This window comes from Denticeps clupeoides, chromosome 9 (assembly GCF_900700375.1).
Source record: "Denticeps clupeoides chromosome 9, fDenClu1.1, whole genome shotgun sequence".
In the NCBI taxonomy this organism is placed as follows: domain Eukaryota; kingdom Metazoa; phylum Chordata; class Actinopteri; order Clupeiformes; family Denticipitidae; genus Denticeps; species Denticeps clupeoides.
The window spans coordinates 11,425,168-11,430,519 of NC_041715.1; the positions used below are offsets into that span (position 1 = coordinate 11,425,168).

General features: G+C 41.8%; 1 non-coding gene across 1 annotated transcript; it reads right to left on the bottom strand.

Annotated features, from left to right (window-relative positions):
- Window positions 1-4,646: 4,646 nt before the first annotated feature.
- LOC114797530 (U5 spliceosomal RNA) lies at window positions 4,647-4,760 on the bottom strand. Its single transcript, XR_003750904.1, has one exon. It is a non-coding gene; the product is annotated as a U5 spliceosomal RNA (small nuclear RNA).
- Between the last annotated feature and the right edge of the window lie 592 nt (window positions 4,761-5,352).

Consider the following 5,352-nt stretch of genomic DNA (forward strand, 5'->3'; position numbering starts at 1 on the left):
TGCTTTTCTCTTCCCAAACTAGGTTGCTCGTCAACCCTGTTAAATGACTTTTGATTATTTTTTTTTCATTATTATTTTTTATTTTTAGATCTTTTTGTCAGTTCTTTCTGTGGTCTATTGAAATCTAATTACAAGCACTTATAAGTTTCAAATGTATACAAAGAGTCAATATTTGCAGTAAAACTCCACTCTAGCATGCTGTCAAATGACTTCTTGGCCAAATCCTGACCGATGGCGACATAATTTCTTCATTATCAGTGCTTGGAATTGGTCAGAATTTGTGAAAACTTTTTGAAAACCAGTATTTGTGTCATTCTCAAAACTTTTGGCCATGACTGTATAGCTATATATTTTTCAAGGATCTTCAAATCTTGATTTTTTTTTTTTAGTTTTGCCTGTACAATTTTGAGTAGCCACAGAAACCTAAACTGTGCATTGACCAGCAAGAGCATAGATATAATTTTGACACTGGTGATGATGTGAGTGCCACCCCCATCTCCTCTTTATTTCACTATTCGTCACCACTGTAAGAATGGACATCGCAGGAGCCTGTTTTTGCATTGCATAACAGATGTCTGCAGGGGGAAGTGTAACATTCCTGTGTCGATGGTTGAGGGTGAAGATTCGACACCCCGGTTTTTACATGCCTTTGTCCGACATCAACGTGCGAAGTATCAGCCGTCAGGACCGCCCACCCTCTTTGTCTTCACCAAATGGGAGGCACCGGGGGCGTGACATCAGAAACAACATCAGAAACAACAGGCTGCGCACCTGTGGAAAAGGGGGCTCTGAGCTATCTTGCTCAGGGGGGTTTTTCCCTCAGAAGCCGGAAGGCTTCTGGGACTTTTATCTTCCCTTCTCTTTCTCTTCTCCCTCTTTACTCTTTCTTCTCATGTTTACTTTCTCTATAACCTTGGTACCTTTTTACATTCAATATTCACATGTAACTACAATAATTATTTACCGGTGTTAATAAATTAGAAACTGTTCATTTTTAACCTCTGTTGTGCCATGCCTCTTTCTGCCAGGTAACATCAAATTGGAGTGGTTGAATACAGTGCTTTGTGTGGAGGGAGAAAGAGTTTTTTCTACACACTCTATTCTCTTCTCCAACACCACATGGACGTCATGTGCGTTTTTACAAATGGTGATCCCGACGTGATACCTTTGCTCGGATGTGGATCTGTGACCGTAAGTCTCTTTTATCTGAATTTTACTGCATAGGGAGGAATAGAATCTATGTGCTTTAATTAAAATAAAAAGGATCTACATATCCTAAAAAGCCCGGGACCGTAGAAACCGAGGCATTTCTAAATCCAGATCCAGTCCGACAAGGTATAAAATGAACATTGACTAATTACTGTATCACTTACAATGTGGCATGTAGATATGGCTGGCACAATAGATGAACCCACAAACCAAACTGTAACCAGTAATAACCAGGATTTGTGACATTTTAGATTACTGGTATTACATTGAACATCATAAACCATGTCCCACGGTGAACAATTTGATAATAACTGATCAGGGATTGGAAATTGCACTGTTAAACTTAAATGTTTTTATTTTAAATTCATGTTCAGTATGATCAACATGTTTAGGATCAGAATTTAAATTTATGTGAAACTGTTTCTCTCTCTGAACACCTCAACAATGCCATAATCTCAAATAATAGCTTTTAGTGATAAAGGTGTAATTCTCTAATCACATGGCAACAAGCGGGATTTTATTTGTGTTTATTTAACCGGCCACTGTTGTTGATTGAACTTCGTTAAGCCGATGCAAATTCGCAGAGTTATGAATTCCCTAATAAAGGTGTAATTCTCCAATCACATGGCAACAAGCGGGACTCTTTTATTTATTTATTTGTGTTTATTTTTCCGGCCACTGTTGTTGATTGAACTTCGTTAGCCGGTGCAAATCCGCAGAGTTATGAATTCCCTAATAAAGGTGTAATTCTCCAATCACATGGCAACAAGCGGGACTTTTTTATTTATTTATTTGTATTTATTTTTCCGGCCACTGTTGTTGATTAGACTTGATAAGCCAGTGCAAATCTGCGGAGTTATGAATTCCCTGATATCATTTTAAGCCTCCCACTATATTTACATGTTTTTTGCATTACAGTATCTGATCATTGTTGTCATTTGTTTTTCTGGTTTGGTTTTAATGTACGATGAACACTGTTTTTCTACATGCACAATCTGTATGCAAACCTCATCACACTCCAGACAAAGAACCCAACCAAGTGTGAAAAGCCCTGGATCCAGTTGAATATTCTATGTATGCTGCTGTGTTTGATCTATGCCAAGAGGACAGGTTTCCCTACAAGGGTGACCTCAGATGCCTGAGGATCACAAAGGACACAGAACCACAACTATCGGCTACATTTGAATTCCCGACTGACCAGGAAGCAAGCAGATACACAATCATGACCCAATTGTGATCCCCATGGACCCTGAATACTCGAGTGCCCCAGGGGATCAACCGGCCGTCTGTAAGAATGGACATCGCAGGAGCCTGTTTTTGCATTGCATAACAGATGTCTGCAGGGGGAAGTGTAACATTCCTGTGTCGATGGTTGAGGGTGAAGATTCGACACCCCGGTTTTTACATGCCTTTGTCCGACATCAACGTGCGAAGTATCAGCCGTCAGGACCGCCCACCCTCTTTGTCTTCACCAAATGGGAGGCACCGGGGGCGTGACATCAGAAACAACAGGTTCTGATTGGTCAGTGACAACTTCCTGTAGGCCAGTGACAACTTCCTGTAGGCCAGTGACAACTTCCTGTAGGCCAGGGGTATAAAAGTCTGCGCACCTGTGGAAAAGGGGGCTCTGAGCTATCTTGCTCAGGGGGGTTTTTCCCTCAGAAGCCGGAAGGCTTCTGGGACTTTTATCTTCCCTTCTCTTTCTCTTCTCCCTCTTTACTCTTTCTTCTCATGTTTATTTTCTCTGTAACCTTGGTACCTTTTTACATTCAATATTCACATGTAACTACAATAATTATTTACCGGTGTTAATAAATTAGAAACTGTTCATTTTTAACCTCTGTTGTGCCATGCCTCTTTCTGCCAGGTAACATCAAATTGGAGTGGTTGAATACAGTGCTTTGTGTGGAGGGAGAAAGAGTTTTTTCTACACACTCTATTCTCTTCTCCACACCACATGGTCATATGTGTCTTTTTTACACCACCACCCACAAGTCTTAGACCAGTATTTCACAATATCAATTTACTGAAAGACATGACAAGTCAATGAGATGGCTCAGCTGGTGTGACCAGAACAGTCATTCAACAACTTCACAATAAGCTGCTTAATGTCTGCAGGTCACTGTTTAGATTGTATGCTTAGAATGCGTAGTAATGCCACGAGGTGCTTGTTTAAAATGGATATTAGATCAGGCTCTGGCATTTATTAAAATCTATTTTATTAATTTATTTTTAGCAAAGGGCACACATGAAATGACTGGACAGAGGCATCTTATAATGTCACTGAGCGTAATGCCACTCACATTTCAAAGTCATAATGGCTGCCTAAAAGCGTTGTGCTCGAATGAGAGCTCACAAAATGCTCCCTGGTCAGCTTCAAAACATGTCTTCCTGGCAGTTGCCATTCTATACTGTGTCAAACAGAGGTGTTCGTTTGGTGCTGTTTTCATTTCGGCACGTGAATCATTGACTGAGAAGTGCTATTAAATAAATGCAGAATGAGAATACGATGCTCTACTCACCAGTAAGTCCATTCTCCCTTCTTTTACATGTGCTTACAACATGGTGCTAAATGGCACCAACAAAACCAGTGAAGAGAACTAAACCTTTTTCTCTATGCTGCAAGCAGTTTAATTTACCTTAAAAACCCTGTCAAACATTGATCATTTTGAGTTTTTCGGTTATCATTTAAATAATTTATTACAGAATTTTATTAAAATAACATTATGCATGAAGAGAAAGTCTCCTTTGTCATTGTTGCTGTTTTCCATCTGTAGACTTTTGCTCGAAAGAGTTCATTTACAGATTTACAAGTTGTTTGTAGAATATTTGCTAACAGATCTTGAATTAATTGTATTATTTTTGTGTTTTAAAATTTTAGTCCATTCTTGATCAATTCCAAAAGTACCTTTGGGAAGTTTTACTTAGTTTGCAGAGTACTGTTTTTCTGCATTATGCATGCCACATTCCTTACTTAGAACCAGCAAACATCTCTCTTAATGTAAGAGCTATGGCGTAGCACTGGTGTAACAAGCATCCGGTGTGGCTTGTTGTGTCTCCTCCGCTGTGTTTGTGCCTGTTCACCTCGTCATTCATCGACAGAAGACCAGATCTCCTCTATACAATGGACGCATCAGCAGTACCAGTGCCCGATGAACGCTCATCTATCATGCTTAAATTTAAAGTGAAGTGATTGTCACATGTGATACACAGCAGCACAGCACACGGTGCACACAGTGAAATTTGTCCTCTGCATTTATCCCATCACCCTGAGTGAGCAGCGGGCAGCCATGACAGGCGCCCGGGGAGCAGTGTGTGGGGACGGTGCTTTGCTCAGTGGCACCTCAATGGCACCTTGGCAGATTGGGATTCGAACCGGTAACCTTCTGGTTAGGGGGCTGCTTCCTTAACCGCTAGGCCGCCACTGCCCCGTGTGTAGCTCTGTCAAAACAGAGCCCCCAAAAATATTGTGAGCTTGTTGACGCCCCTCTCCATGGAAATCTTTAGTAAAAGGCGAAAGATTTGTACGTGATGAAGAGAAGCCCAAGCGACAACGCTTGGGCTTCTGGAAGAGCTGGGCTGCTGGAAGAGCTGCTGGCAGCACACCAGCACACCATCCACAGCTGGCATGATCTCTCTCACTTGCTGTCGCATCGGTTGAATGTAAAGGCCAAGAACTGCTCCTTCTTTATGAAGGAGGTAGCGTTTCTTGGCTACCACATTAGCTCTGAGGGAATCGCTATGGAAGGAACGAAGGTACAGGTGGTAACTGCGTGGTCGGAGGCCACCTCCATTAAAGGGTTGCAGCTCTTTCTGGGGTTTACCAATTACTACCGCTGGTTTATTAAGAACTACAGTACTGTGGTTGCACCGCTCACATCCCTCCTCTGGGGAAAACCAAAAGCACTCCTATGGACCGATACTGCATGGGAGGCATTCCGTTCCCTGAATTAGTAGTTTGCCACAGCAAATGCCTTACAAATGCCTGACCTGACGAAATCTTGTGTAGGTCATTGCCTCGTTTTTGGCATAGGGCCGGTGTTATCCCAGTACCATGGCAACCCCCAGAAATTACACCCTTGCATGAAACTGACGGAGGCCGAAAGAAATTATGATGTGGGAAACGGGGAATTACTGATGGTC